Source organism: Choloepus didactylus, chromosome 16, assembly GCF_015220235.1.
Source record: "Choloepus didactylus isolate mChoDid1 chromosome 16, mChoDid1.pri, whole genome shotgun sequence".
Classification (NCBI taxonomy): domain Eukaryota; kingdom Metazoa; phylum Chordata; class Mammalia; order Pilosa; family Megalonychidae; genus Choloepus; species Choloepus didactylus.
Genome location: NC_051322.1, coordinates 61,793,826 through 61,810,316, shown reverse-complemented (window position 1 = coordinate 61,810,316; position 16,491 = coordinate 61,793,826).

Genomic DNA, 16,491 nt, shown 5'->3' with positions numbered 1-16,491 from the left:
TGGGGTCCAGTTGGTGTACCAAGCTTGCTTGTGTAGTTGGTGTTGCCCGCCCTGTATAAGGGGCGTGTGTCTGGGCGGTCAGGGAGGGGGGCGGCTCTAACAACCAAATCTCCCTGGTGTTCCTGGAGTTTTAAGCTGCTGCAATAGTCTAATCCTTCAGTTCAGTCCTGCCACAGTTTATCTCTGTCATTGACCCACAAGTCCTTGGTATTGACGTGTGGCCCCTGAGACTTGTGAGTGGGTCCCTCTTCCAGGCCTTGCACCCCCTGGTCCTCTGTTGAGGGATGACTGTGCTGTGTCACAGGTGAGTGCCGTCCCCCCAGGGTGGTTCTGGGCTGCCGGTCTGTTTAGGGAGGCTCCCAGTCTGCTGAAATGATGTCTGAATGGGGCTTGTTAATTCCCACTGCTCCACCTTCCCAAGTCTGGGACAACCAGCTGAGGGTGCAGGGAAGGCTAATGTCCACACCCCAATTTTGTGATGTATGCGTGTAAGCACTTCTGTCACATTTGGTTGTCTGGGGCAGCTCTGGGCTATGGGGCCGGTGATGGGCAGGAGTCTTTCCTGTCCACCAGGATGATGGCTGTGAGAGGACGCCCCCCCTTTTCTTGGGAAGTTGCAGTGTTTAGTGAATTTTCTCAGCCACTGGATTATTGCCTTTTGTCTCAGAGCTCTCAGTTCTGCTCTTGTCTTGACCTGCCCAAATTGCAAGTCTTTGAGGTTTTCTGTATTGGGCTTCTTAGAGTAATTGTTTTAGAAAATGAAAAAAAGATTAAAAAAAAAAGAAAAAAAAAGGGCCCTCCCGGCAGATCTAATGTGTTATTGAAATGCTAGGAGACAAAGCAATTAGGGCTATTAAGGAAAGTTCCAGGGGGCAGAGAGATCAGTTTTTCTTCAGGTTTTGCAAATGAGCCTGCGGGCCTGAGCTCTGCCCTTCCCCTTTCTATGTTCATCAGAACTCCAAAGAGCATCCACTTTTATTTTTGAGTTCGTCTTGGTGTTTTATGCTATGCCTATCTCCTCTCTGCTGGGCTGGCTGCTCTCAGATTCTCTGGTGTCTGGTCTCAGTCTATCTATGGTTGGAGTTGGGATCAGTAGAATGAATTTCCAATAAGAGCTACCACTGCAGTTCTCCCTTTTCCTTCCCAGCGCTGACAGCCCCTCCTCCCATGGGACTGAGCCTGTCAGGGAGGGGTGCGGGTCTCCTGGCTGCAAAAAAAAAAAAAAGCTCTAGTAGCTGTATCGTCGATTTCTCGGGGTTTTCCAGATATAAGATCATATCATCTGCAAACAATGACAGTTTTACTTCTTCTTTTCCAATTTGGATGCCTTTTATTTCTTTGTCTTGCCGGATTGCCCTGGCTAGCACTTCCAGCACAATGTTGAATAACAGTGGTGATAGCGGGCATCCTTGTCTTGTTCCTGATCTTAGGGGGAGGGCTTTCACTCTCTCACCATTGAGTACTATGGTGGCTGTGGGTTTTTCATACATGCTCTTTATCATATTGAGGAAGTTTCCTTCAATTCCTACCTTTTGAAGTGTTTTTATCAAAAAGGGATGTTGGATTTTGTTGAATGCTTTTTCAGCATCTATTGAGATGATCAATTGATTTTTCCCTTTCGAGTTTTTAATGTGTTGTAATACATTGATTGTTTTTCTTATGTTGAACCATCCTTGCATGCCTGGAATGAACCCCACTTGGTCATGGTGTATGATTTTTTTAATGTGTCTTTGGATTCGAATTGCAAGTATTTTGTTGAGGATTTTTGCATCTATATTCATTAGGGAGATTGGCCGGTAGTTTTCCTTTTTTGTAGCATCTTTGCCTGGTTTTGGTATTAGATTGATGTTAGCTTCATAAAATGAGTTAGGTAGTGTTCCATTTTCTTCAATGTTTTGAAAGAGTTTGAGTAAGATTGGTGTCAGTTCTTTCTGGAAAGTTTGGTAGAATTCCCCTGTGAAGCCATCTGGCCCTCGGCATTTATTTGTGGAAAGATTTTTGATGACTGATTGGATCTCTTTGCTTGTGATGGGTTGGTTGAGTTCTTCTATTTCTTCTCTGGTCAGTCTAGGTTGTTCATATGTTTCCAGGAAATTGTCCATTTCTTCTACATTGTCCAGTTTATTGCCATACAGTTGTTCATAATATCCTCTTATAATTTTTTTAATTTCTTCAGGATCTGCAGTTATGTCACCTTTTTCATTCATTATTTTGTTTATATGGGTCTTCTCTCTTTTTGATTTTGTCAGTCTAGCTAGGGGCTTGTCAATCTTGTTGATCTTCTCAAAGAACCAACTTTTGGTGATATTTATCCTCTCTATTGTTTTTTTGTTCTCTATGTCATTTATTTCTGCTTTAATCCTTGTTATTTCTTTTCTTGTACTTGGTTTAGGATTGGTTTGCTGTTCATTTTCTAGCTTCTTCAGTTGATCCATTAGTTCTTTGATTTTGGCTCTTTCTTCCTTTTTAATATATGCGTTTAGTGCTATAAATGTCCCCCTTAGCACTGCTTTTGCTGCATCCCATAGGTTATGGTATGTTGTGTTCTCATTTTCATTCGTCTCTATATATTTAGCAATTTCTCTTGCTATTTCTTCTTTAACCCACTGATTGTTTAGGAGTGTGTTGTTTAACCTCCAGGTATTTGTGAATTTTCTAAGTCTCCTAGGGTTATTGACTTCTAATTGTATTCCATTGTGGTCAGAGAATGTGCTTTGAATAATTTCAATCTTTTTAAATTTATTGAGGCTTGTTTTATGTCCCAGCATATCATCTATTCTGGAGAAAGTTCCGTGAGCACTAGAAAAGTATGTGTATCCTGGTGATTTGGGATGTAATGTCCTGTATATGTCTGTTAAATCTAATTCATTTATCAGATTGTTTAGGTTTTCAATTTCCTTATTGGTCTTCTGTCTGGTTGATCTATCTATAGGAGAGAGTGATGTGTTGAAGTCTCCCACAATTATTGTGGAAACATCAGTTGTTTCCTTTAGTTTTGCCAGTGTTTCTCTCATGTATTTTGTGGCACCTTGATTGGGTGCATAGACATTTACGATTGTTATTTCTTCTTGCTGAATTGCCCCTTTTATTAGTACGTAGTGGCCTTCTTTGTCTCTCAAAACATCCCTGCATTTGAAGTCTATTTTATCTGAGATTAATATTGCTACACCTGCTTTCTTTTGGCTGTAGCTTGCATGAAATATTTTTTTCCATCCTTTCACTTTCAGTTTCTTTGTGTCCCTATGTCTAAGATGAGTCTCTTGTATGCAACATATTGATGGTTCATTTTTTTTGATCCATTCTGCGAATCTATATCTTTTAATTGGGGAGTTTAATCCATTTACATTCAACGTTATAACCGTGAAGGCATTTCTTGAATCAGCCATCTTATCCTTTGGTTTATGTTTGCCATATTTTTCCCCTCTCTCTATTAATATCCTTTATTGTACCCATACCGAATCTCTTTAGTACTGAACCTTTCTCCAAGTCTCTCTGTCCTGTCTTTGTTTCTCTGTCTGTAGGGCTCCCTTGAGTATCTCCAGTAGGGCAGGTCTCTTGTTAGCAAATTCTCTCAGCATTTGTTTGTCTGTGAAAAATTTAAGCTCTCCCTCAAATTTGAAGGAGAGCTTTGCTGGATAAAGTATTCTTGGCTGGAAATTTTTCTCACTCAGAATTTTAAATATATCGTGCCACTGCCTTCTTGCCTCCATGGTGGCTGCTGAGTAGTCACTACTTAGTCTTATGCTGTTTCCTTTGTATGTGGTGAATTGCTTTTCTCTTGCTGCTTTCAGAACTTGCTCTTTCTCTTCTGTGTTTGACAGTGTGATCAGTATATGTCTTGGAGTGGGTTTATTTGGATTTATTCTATTTGGAGTTCGCTGAGCATTTATGATTTGTGTATTTATGTTGTTTAGAAGATTTGGGAAGTTTTCCCGAACAGTTTCTTTGAATACTCTTCCTAGACCTTTACCCTTTTCTTCCCCTTCTGGGACACCAATGAGTCTTATATTTGGACGTTTCATATTATCTATCATATCCCTGAGGTCCATTTCGATTTTTTCAATTTTTTTCCCCATTCTTTCTTTTATGCTTTCATTTTCCATTCTGTCATCTTCCAGGTCACTGATTCGTTGTTCAGCTTCCTCTAGTCTTGTACTATGAGTGTCCAGAATCTTTTTAATTTGGTCAACAGTTTCTTTAATTTCCATAAGATCATCCATTTTTTTATTTAGTCTTGCAATGTCTTCTTTATGCTCTTCTAGAGTCTTCTTGATTTCCTTCATATCCCGTTCTATGGTCTCATTGTTCATCTTTAGTTCTTTGAGTAGCTGCTCTAGGTGCTGTGTCTCTTCTGGTATTTTGATTTGGGTGCTTGGGCTTGGGTTATCCATATCGTCTGGTTTTTTCTTATGCTTTATAATTTTCTGTTGTTTTTGGCCTCATGGCATTTGCTGAACTTGATAGGGTTCTTTTAGGATTTGTAGACCAATTGAAGTCCTTATCTCTAATTTATCAGATCTACAGCTTCGTGGAGTACACTTTCTCTAACTAACCAGCAGGTGGCGTCCACGAGCCACCTGTTCTCCACAAGCCAGTTCTCCCCTGCTTAGCCTTTTTGGTGAGTGGGGGAGTGAGTCTTGTGGGGCCCAATTGGTGTACCAAGCTTGCGTGTGTAGTTGGTGTTGCCTGCCCTGTATATGGGGCGTGTTTCTGGGCAGTCGGGGAGGAGGGGTGGCCCTAACAATCAAATCTCCCTGGTGATCCTAGAGTTTTAAAGCTGCTGCAATAGTCTAATCCTTCAGTTCATTCCTGCCACACTTTGTCTCTGCCACTGACCCACAAGTCCTTGGTATTGGCGTATGGCTCCTGAGACTTGCAAGTGGGCCCCTCTTCCAGGCTGTGCACCCCGGGTCCTCTGTTGAGGGATGACTGTGCTATGTCACAGGTGAGTGCCGTCCCCTCAGGGCAGTTCTGGGCTGCTGGGCTGTGTAGGGAGGCTCCCAGTCTGCTGAAATGATGGCTGAATGGGGCTTTGTTAATTCACACTGCTCTACCTTCCCAACTCTGGGACAATCAGCTGAGGTTGCAGGGAAGGCTAATGTCCACGCCCAGTTTTGTGGTGTGTGCCTGTTATTTGAAGTCCTTCCATCACACTGGGTTGTCTGGGGCAGCTCTGGGCTATGGGGCTGGCGATGGGCAGGAGTGTTTCCTGTCCACCAGGATGGTGGCTGTGAGCGGACACCCCCGTTTTCTTGGGAAGTTGTGGTGTTTAGTGAATTTTCTCAGCCACTGAATTATTGCCTTTTGTCTCAGAGCTCTCTTAGTTCTGCTCTTGACTTGACGTGCCCAAATTGAAAGTCTTTGAAGCTTTCTGTATTGGGCTTCTTAGAGTAATTGCTTCAGAAAAAGAAAAAAGGATTAAAAAAAAAAAAGGGTCCTCCTCAGAGATCTAATGGGTTATTGAAATGCTAAGAGACAAAGCAACCAGGGCCATTAAGGAAAGGTCCACAGGGCAGAGAGATCGGCTTTTCTTCGGGATTTGCATATGCGCCTTAGGGCCTGAGCTCCGCCCTTCCCCTTTCTGTGTTCACCAGAACTCTAAAAATCCTCTGCTTTTATTTTGGAGTTTTTCGTGTTGTTTTTTTTTTTCTATGCCTGTCTCCTCCCTGCTGGGCTGGCTGCTCACAGATTCTCTGGTGTCTGGTCTCTGTCTATCTATGGTTGGAGTCTGGATCAGTAGAATGAGTTTCCAATAAGAGCAGCCACTGCAGTTCTCCCTTCTCCTTCCCGGAGCTGACAGCCCCTCCTCCCACGGGACTGAGCCTGGCAGGGAGGGGCGCGGGTCCCCTGGCCGCAAAAACTTACAGATTTCGCTGATCTCAGCAGTTCGACATTTTCATGAGTGTTGTATGAAGTATGCCCAAAGACAGATTGCTCTGTGGTGTCCAGTCCACGCAGTTCCTGGCTTTCTACCTACTTTCCTGGAGGAGTAACTAAAACATACCCATTTTGTTTTTCTTAGATGGTTTGCAGGTTACAAATAATAAGTTCTACTGACTTGTCATATAGTATCAAGATTTGTGTGGACTTATCCTAGATATATTAATTCCTTTAAATATAATATTGGTATTATATATTAAAATCAAAGTGGGGTTACAATTTATCAAATATTTTCCTAAATTTTTAAGATTCTGGACACATTTTGCCCTGGTACACAAATCTGTACTATATGCCTAATTTCTGTCACACAAAACATTTATGTGATTGTTATTACTTCATTAACTTATAACCATTTGCCAATGTTATCCTTGTCTCTAATTGGACGAAAGGAAATTCAGAATATAGGTGCATGAAATAAGATATGGCAATTCCTCTGTTACTTATATATTTGGTGGGTGTGAATGATGGTCCCCCAAAAGATATGCTCAACCAGAAGCTGTGAATATAACTTTATTTTAAAAAAGGGTCTTTTGCAACTGTAATTAAGTTAAAGATCTAAGATGAGATCATCCTGGATTATCTGGCTGGCCCTAAATCCAATGACAAATGCCCTTACAAGAGAGGCAAAGACACAGAGGAGAGGAAGACAGAGGCAGAGAGTAGAAGTATGCAGGTACAAGACAAGGAATGCCAAGGATTATAGGCAACCACCAGAAGCTAGGAGAAAGGCAGGGAATAGATTTCCCCCCAGAGCCTCCAGAAAGAACCAACCCTGCTGAAACTTAGATTTTAGACTTCTGGCCTCCAGAACTATGAGAGAATAAATGTTTTTGTTTTAAGCAACCCAGTTTGTGGTAATTTGTTCTGGAAGCTCTAGGAGACTAATAAAGTGGAGCTTCAAGATGATATTGATGACGACAAGCATGGAAATGATGATAGTGGTTGTGCCAGTTTGGATATACTATGTCCCTCAGAAAAAGAAATCTTTAATGTAGTCTTGTAGGGGCAGACATTAGTGTTGATTAGGTTGTTTCCATGGAGATGTGACCCACCCAACTGTGGGCAGTACCTTTGATTGGATTATTTCCATGGAGGTGTGGCTCCACTCATTCAGCGTAGTCTTGATTGTTTACTGGAGTACTTTAAAAAGAGCCACATAGGCCAAGAGCTAGATGCAGCTGAGACAGACATTTTGAAGACGGCTGTTGAAAGCTGACACTGACATTTTGGAGAACACCACTTTGAAAGCAACCTGGGAGCAAGCAGATGCCAGCCATGTGCCTTCCCAGCTAACAGACGTTTTCCAGACACCACTGGCCATCCTGCAGTGAAGGTACCCTGTTGTTGATGCCTTACCTTGGGCCCTTTATGGCCTTAAGACTGTAACTATGTAACTAAATAAACCCCTATTGTAAAAGCCAATCCATTTCTGGTATTTTGCATAATGGCAGCATTAGCAAATCGGAACAGTGGTGGTGTGATGGGATTGGTGACAGAAATGATAGTGATACACTAGTGTAGTATTTTTAGAATAAGAGGTGATTTTCACTAATATTATCTCTTCATTCTAGTTCTCAGAGATAGATATGCATCTCCATTTTACAGATGAATAAATTATAGTTCAGAGATTAAATAATCCAGCCAGCTTCGCATATGACTTGAACACTTCTTTTAACTGAAAAATAGTTTCCAGCTTTGCATCATACTTATAGTTTTCTTGCTGTTAACATTATGAAGTATCTAAAATATTACTCCTACTATCACCACATTTCTTTATTCCTGTTAAAATTTAAGTCTTTACATTTATGCTCTTGCTTTGACTGCCCAATAACATGTGCGAATCGAGGTTGGCATTATCATTATCTCAGTAGTGTAGATGAATAAACTAAAGCAAAGAGAAATGAATTGTCACCTACTTAAAGTTATTAAAGATAAGAACTTACAAGTATAATTTGGTATTCTTTGAAATAGTAGCAATGATAGAAATAATAAACCAACTTCACTTGCTTTTTTACTGTAAGAATTCAGTCATTTTTATATGTAGCTCAATGGTGCAATTTCTACAATGTTCTGCTTAAAATTCTTGCCCACACAAATTTATCATAGTGTAATAATTTCATTGGTGTAACTGAAGAGATTGCTTAACAGAAATTTCCTTACTAATCACTTTCTAATGACAAATTACTTCAATACAGAAGATTATGATAATTCACCCTCTAACTTAAGCAATAATAAATTACTAGGTGAATATTGCTCTTGAGTGTAGTACTAATTCTCAGTTCCAAATATTTATATTTCTCAATAAAATTTTTCATGCTTTGACTTTTTGGGGAGCATTGCATTACAAAAATATTTCCAAATGATTTTATTGTTTATTATTAAATAAATTTAGACCTTTAACATGTTGCTTTCTTTTTCTGTACAATAGCCTGCCTAGTTGCTCAGTATTTTAAGTACCCATTGCAAAAGGGACTGGAGAATCAACAACTTAGGTTGTTAAGATCATAAATCCTAGATGGCATATTTTGATTAAGAAGAGAAACAGAAACTATAGAAAATGCTGTGGCACATTGGCCAAATCCCCCAAATTTAGAACTCATTTCTACAGCTGTAAATTTTGGCTGCTGAGAGTTCACAAATCAGCTCCTCCGTGGGAACTGCCCTCAGCCAAGGCAGCTGCCTTGCCGAAATCCATGCCTGGGGCAATATGTATACAGTGTCTTTGAGAGTCTAAAGCCAAGGTCTAGTGTCTCAACTTGTGACATCTCTGAGGGGCCATCCTGGCCTCAGAGCTCACTGTGAAAGTTTCTGAGGGCCCTGTTGCCACTGCACCACAATTTGACTCCTCTTTCCGTTCCAAAGATCACATCTCAATGAATCTGTACATAGGAATGAGACATGAATATTCCTTCCTCAACTGGATGAAGGGCACTAGGGCTCAGCTTCCCCACCCTTTTCTCCTAGCAGGTAGACCTATGACAGTCTATAACCTCCAAGATCCCTAGTTGTCTCAAAGTCATCAGGTAGAGGGCAGCTGACTTTTCCAGAAAATTCCATGAAATGTTGGCACCCCCAATCCAGAGTTTCAAGCATCAAACATCCTATTTATTTCCCTGATGATAAGGCAGCTTCCCCATTTTTTCTTATTGTAAGGAAGACACTCAAGGGCTTATAGGGTGGGGGTGAGGCAGTTTCCTTCACCAAAACAGAACCTACTGTGGACATCTTGGTCATTACATGAGGTAATGGCAAGACTGTGGAATCATCTCTGCCTGGTGACCCTGGGTCATATATTCTGACCTTTCCTGACAAGGTCTGTTCCCTAACCCATGGCATGTGGTCCATTTCACTGGCATAACTCATACTTCTTTGGGTTACTTTAAGAATTAAATGATAACATGAATGAAAAAACACATGCCAAGTTCTTAGCATATGGGCCAAACACAGAGCAAAGATTCAATTAAAACTTGACTACATGCTTTAAGACATACAACAGAGCACCCAGGAAAGGGCTGGGTGAGTTTGCCTACTGGGGAATAGAAGGGGCATTCAAATTCATGTTAACAAGGGAATTCCTAAAGCCAGGATCCAGAGAGCAGGGGAGCAAGTACTCAGGACAAGATGTGGGTTCAGAAAAGAGGGAGAGGACATTGCACTTTTGCATTGAGCTTATCTCCTTGATAAGAGGGCTAAAGAAGAGCACCATTCAGTTCAGAGCCAGCTTGCAAAGACTGTGAAAAGCTTACTTTGCATTGGTTTGTTTACTTTTGTTAGCTCTTGGAACCATATGGCTACTCTGGTGAATTTTACCAAATATTCCAAGAAGAATTAGCTCCAATCCTGCTCATACTCTTCCAAAAAATTGAAGAGGAGCGAACACTTCCTAACTCATCCTATGAGGCCAATCTCACCCTAATACCAAAACCAGATAAAGTTCTGGCCACAAGAAAAGAAAACTACAGATCAATATCCTTTACGAATATAGATAAAAAATCCTCAAAGCAACAACAACAACAAACAAACTACTGAACCAAATCCACAGCATATGAAAAAAAATTATATACTATGATCAAGTGTGATTTATCCCAGGTATGCAAGGGTGGTTCAATTAATGTAATAAACCATATTAATAGATGAAGGCAAAAAACGAAACAAAACAAAAAAAAAACCGCACACACACACAAACATCTCAGTCGACACAGAAAAGGCATTTGACAAAATCCCACACCCATTCTTAATGAAAACACGTAGAAAACTAGGAGTACAAAGAATCTTCCACAACATGGTAAAGGGCATATATGAAAAACCCACAGATAACAGCGGACTCAATGGTGAAAGACTGACAGCTTTCCCTCTAAGGTAAGGACAAGGATGTCCACTGTCACCACTGTTACTCAACATTGTACTGGAAGTTCTAGCCAGAGCAATTATGCAAGAAAAAGAAGTAAAAGGCATCCAAATAGGAAAGGAATAAGTGTAACTTTTCCTATTTGCAGATAACATGATCCTATATATATAGAAAATCCTGAAAAACCCACAAAATAACCACTGGAGCTAATACATGAATTCAGCAAAGTGGCAGCGTATAAGATCAACACACAAAAATCAGTAGTTTTCTATACACTAGTAATGAGCAATCTAAAGAGGAAATCGAGAAATACATTCTATTTGAAATAGCGAATGAAAGAATCAAATATCTAGAAATAAATTTAAATGAAGGATGTAAAAGACTGGTATACAAAAAACTACAAGACATTGCTAAAAGAAGCAAAGAACATCTTAATATTTGGAAGGATTTCTGTGTTCCTGGATTAGAAGACAAAATATTGTTAAGATGTCAGTTCTACCCAGTGTAATTCACAGATACAATGTAATCTCATAAAAATTCTAACACCCTTCTTTGCAGAAATGGAAAAACTGATCATCAAATGTATATGCAAGGCTATGGGGCCTTAAATACCCAATATAAGAACAAAGTTGAAGGACTCACACATGTTGATTTTAAACTAAAGTCTAATTTATATCCAATAAAATGCACAGGTATTGATTGTTTGGTTCTTTCATTTTTGACAAACATATACGCATGTCCTACCCATACCCCTATCAAGATGTAGAAAATTCCCATCACTCCAGAGATTCCCTGTTTCCTCTTTATGGTTAATACACATGAAGTAAAATGTTTCTCATTCCAATTACTATAGATTTTCTCTCTTTTTGAACTTCATATGAATAGAATAGCATAGTTTACATGATTTTGTGACTGGCTTTTTTTTTTGTTCAGCATAATGTTTTTGAGATTCACCGTGTTTTTTGTTTTTATTGCTGAGGACTATTTCATTGTATTGATATGGGACAAATTGTTTTTCCAATCTCCAGCTGATGGGCATTTTAATTATGCCAAGTTTTTGGCTACTAACAATACTACTGCTGTTGAATACTGTGTAAAATTTTTTTGCATGAGTAAATACCTGAGAGTGTAACTATGGTTTGTAGGGTGGATCTTTGTTCATATTTGTAAGAAATGTCTGATATTCTATTCCTTCCAGAAGTGTACCAACAATCTTTTTCATTTTAGCCATTACTGTGGATTTAAAGTGATATTTCATATGTATTTTCCTAATAATGACATGGAGCTCATTTTCACATGATTAGTGGACAGTGCTATTTCATCTTTAGTGAGATTTCTGTTCAAGGATTTATGCCTATTGTGTACTTCTTTGTCTTTTTATTGTTGATTTATAGAAGTTTTATGTATTCACTGGTTCTAGTCCCTCCTCATATATATGTATTACCCTAATAAAATCAGTTGGATAGAGTTCTTCTTTGCTATTTTCTAGAAGAGTTAGTGAAAGGTAGATCTTATGTTCTCTTTTAAACATTTTGGAAAGAAAATACTGTTGAAGATCTTTATTCCTAGGGATTTCATTGAGAGATTATTAAATTACAGATTCTATTTCTTTAAAAGATATTGTGCTATAGAAAACTTTTTCTTGTGTTGTTTTCTAAGTTGAGGTTTTCTAGACCTCCTCCACTTTGCCTAGATGTTCCAATTTATTTGTATAAAGTTGTTTGTAATGTCTGTCACATTTTAATAACTTTAGGATACGTAGTGATGATTACTTTTTCATTCCTGATATTGATAATTTGTGCATTGCCTTTCTATTTATTTATTTTAATGTTTTCTTGATGTCCATCATCTTATTACTCATTTCAAAAAACGAACTTTTAATTTTGTTTAATTTCCTTGTATTCTTTTATTTCATTGATTTCTTCTCTTAAGTTTATAATTTCCTTTCTGTTAATTTCTTTAATTTCATTGGATTTTCTTTTCTAATTTCTTGAGCTGGATATTTAGATCATTAATTTAAAACACTTGTTCTTTTCTAATATATGTGTTAGAGGCTAAATAAATAAGCCTTACATTTAGATTTAGCTTCATCCTACAAGTTTTGATATATTTTCATTGTCATTCAGTTCAAATACTTACTAATTTAAAAGTGGTTTTAATTTAATTCATAGGACATTTATGAACCTATTGCTTAGATTTCTAAGAGTTGCAGATTTCTTTTAGTTTTAATATTCAAATGCACCAAACATAAAAAATAAATGCAGAAAATATTAGGACAACTCTGCCCCAAACATTAAAAAATAAATGCAGAAAATATTAGGACACCTCCTGCCCCAGTATCAATGGGGTAATCTCTAACCATTATCTATCCCTAATAATTTTTTAAATATAAGTTTTATTTTGGAAGAGGTTTAGATTTACAGAAAACATTATGACAATAGCACTGCCCATACCCCGTTTCCGTTATTATTAACAACTTCTATTAATATGGTACATTTGTTATAATTAATGAACCAATATTGATACATTACTTTTAGCCAAAATCCATACCTTATTCAGATTTCCTTCTTTGTTCCAGGATCTTATGCAGTAGACTGTAGTTTTCATGTTTCCTTAAGCTCTTCTTGGCTGTGACATGTTCTCAGACTTTCCTTGTTTTTGATGACCGTGACAGTTTTAGGAGCACTTGTCAGATAGTTGGTAAAATGTCCCTTTAATGGGATTGGTCTGATCATTTTTTTATGATTAGAGTTGAGTTTTTTGTTTTTGGTAAGAAGACCAGAGAAGCCAGGTGCCATTCTCATAACATCATACATGGATACATGTTTACTATCCACATAAATTATCACTGTTGATGTTAAGTTTAATCACCTGGCTGATGTACTGTTTGTGAGGTTTCGCCAGTGCAAAGTTACTATTTTTTCACCCTTACATACTGTACTCTTTGGAAGGAAGTCACTATGTGCAGTCCACACTTAAAAAGTGGGACTTCTACCTGCCTCCCTTAAGGGCAAAATATCTACAAAAATTATTTTGAATTCTTCTGTACAGGATATTTGTCTCTACTACCAACTCCATTTATTTGTTTATTAAATTATTTATTTATAGAACTATGAACTCATAGATATTTATGTTTTACTTTGGGTTATACTCCAGAACTACATTTTTAATGTTTATGCTGTTGCTGAAATTGTTCAAGTTGGACACTGCGAGCTCTTTTAGTTGTCTCCCGTGCCCCTTTGGTCTATTCCTATCAATGTAGGGTATTTCTTTTTGTTTTGTTTTAGCACATCCTTACTTCCATTTCTCCAGGGACCCCTTATTCCTTTAATTGGAGAATAGTGCTAGAAACCAAGATCTATGCTCATTGCTCATTGCTAATGGAGGTGCTGCTGCTTTAGGCCCTCTCTGAATTCTCAATTCGATTCCATTGATCAATATGTCTATATTTGTGCCAGTACCATGCCCTTTTGACAACTGTGGCTTTACTATAAGCTTCAAAGTTGGGGAGTATAAGTCCTCCCACTTCATTTTTCTTTTTTAGAGTATCTTTAGTAATTCAAGGCATCTTCCCTTTCCATATAAATTTGTCTACTAGCTTTTCCAAGTCTGCAAAGTAGGTTGTTGGAATTTTGATTGGGATTGCATTGAATCTGTAGATGAGTTTGGGTAGAATTGACATCTTAATGACATTTAGCCTTCCTATCCATGAACATGGAATATTTTTTCCATTTTTTAAGGTCCCCTTCTATTTCTTTTAGTAGAGTTATGTACTTTTCTTTGTATAGATCTTTTACATCTTTGGTTAAGTTTATTCCTAGGTAGTTGATTTTTTTAGTTGCTATTGAAAATGGTATCTTTTTCTTGAGTGTCTCTTCAGTTTGTTCATTTCTAGCATATAGAAACATTACTGGCTTATGTGCATTAATCTTGTATCCTGCTACTTTGCTAAATTTGTTTATTAGCTCTAGTAGCTGTATCGTCACTTTCTCAGGGTTTTCCAGATATAAGATCATATCATCTGCAAACAATGACAGTTTTACTTCTTCTTTTCCAATTTGGATGCCTTTTATTTCTTTGTCTTGCCGGATCGCCCTGGCTAGCACTTCCAGCACAATGTTGAATAACAGTGGTGATAGCGGGCATCCTTGTCTTGTTCCTGATCTTAGAGGGAAGGCTTTCAGTCTCTCACCATTGAGTACTATGCTGGCTGTGGGTTTTTCATATATGCTCTTTATCATATTGAGGAAGTTTCCTTCAATTCCTACCTTTTGAAGCGTTTTTATCAAAAAGGGATGTTGGATTTTGTCAAATGCTTTTTCAGCATCTATTGAGATGATCATTTGATTTTTCTGTTTTGATTTATTAATGTGTTGTAATACATTGATTGATTTTCTTATGTTGAACCATCCTTGCATGCCTAGAATGAACCCTACTTGGTCACGGTGTACGATTTTTTTAATGTGTCCTTGGATTCAACTTGCAGGTATTTTCTTGAGAATTTTTGCATCTGCTCTAGTTTGCTAATGCTGCCAGAATGCAAAACACCAGAGATGGATTGGCTTTTATAAGAGGGGGTTTATTTGGTTACGCAGTTACAGTCTTAAGGCCATAAAGTGTCCAAGGTAACACATGAGCAATCGGGTACCTTCACTGGAGGATGGCCAATGGTGTCCAGAAAACCTCTGTTAGCTGGGAAGGCATGTGGCTGGCGTCTGCTCCAAAGTTCTGGTTTCAAAATGGCTTTCTCCCAGGACGTTCCTCTCTAGGCTGCAGTTCCTCAAAAACGTGACTCTTGGTTGCATTTGGGGTATTTGTCCTCTCTTGGCTTCTCCAGAGCAAGAATCTGCTTTCAACGGCCATCTTCAAACTGTCTCTCATCTGCATCTCCTGTGCTTTCTTCAAAGTGTCCCTCTTGGCTGTAGCTCCTCTTGAAAATGTCACTCTCAGCTGCACTGAGTTCCTTCTGTTTGTCAGCTCATTTATATGGCTCCACCGATCAAGGCCCACCCTGAATGGAAGGGGCCACGCCTCCATGGAAATATCTCATCAGAGTTATCACCTACAGTTGAGTGGGGCACATTTCCATGCAAACAACTTAATCCAAACGTTCTAACTTAATCCCCACAAGATTGCATCAAAGAATATGGCTTTTTCTGGGGGACATAATACATTCAAACCAGCACAGCATCTATATTCATTAGGGAGCTAGGCCTGTAGTTTTCCTTCTTTGTAGTATCTTTGCCTGTTTTTGGTATTAGATTGATGTTAGCTTCATAAAATGAGTTAGGTAGTGTTCCATTTTCTTTGATGTTTTCAAAGAGTTTAAGTAAGATTGGTGTCAGTTTCTTTTTGGAAAGTTTGGTAGAATTCCCCTGTGAAGCCATCTGGCCCTGGGCATTTATTTGTGGGAAGATTTTTGATGACTGATTGGATCTCTTTGCTTGTGATTGGTTGGTTGAGGTCTTCTGTTTCTTCTCTGGTCAGTCTACATTGTTTATATGTTTCCAGGAAATTGTTTATTTCCTCTGCATTATCCAGTTTGTTGGCATACAGTTGTTCATAGTATCCTCTTATAATTTTTTTAATTTCTTCGGGATCCGCAGTAATGTCACCTTTCTCATTCATTATTTTGTTTATATGCGTCTTCTCTGTTTTTTATTTTGTCAGTCTAGCTAGGGGCTTCTCAATCTTGTTGATCTTCTCAAAGAACCAACTTTTGGTGATATTTATCCTCTCTATTGTTTTTTTGTTCTCTATGTCATTTATTTCTGCTTTAATCCTTGTTATTTCTTTTTTCAACGTGGTTTAGGATTGATTTGCTGTTCATTTTCTAGCTTCTTCAGTTAATCCATTAATTCTTTGATTTTGGCTCCTTCTTCCTTTTTAATATATGCGTTTAGTGCTATAAACTTCCTCCTCAGTACTGCTTTTGCTGCATCCCATAGGTTTTGGTATGTTGTGTTCTCATTTTCATTTGTCTCTCTATATTTGGCAATTTCTCTTGCTATTTCTTCTTTAACCCACTGATTGTTTAGGAGTGTGTTGTTTAACCTCCAGGTATTTGTGAATTTTCTAAGTCTCTGATGGTTATTGACTTCTAATTGTATTCCATTGTGGTCAGAGAATGTGCTTTGAATAATTTCAGTTTTTTTTTAATTATTGAGGCTTGTTTTGTGTACCAGTATATGATCTATTCTGGA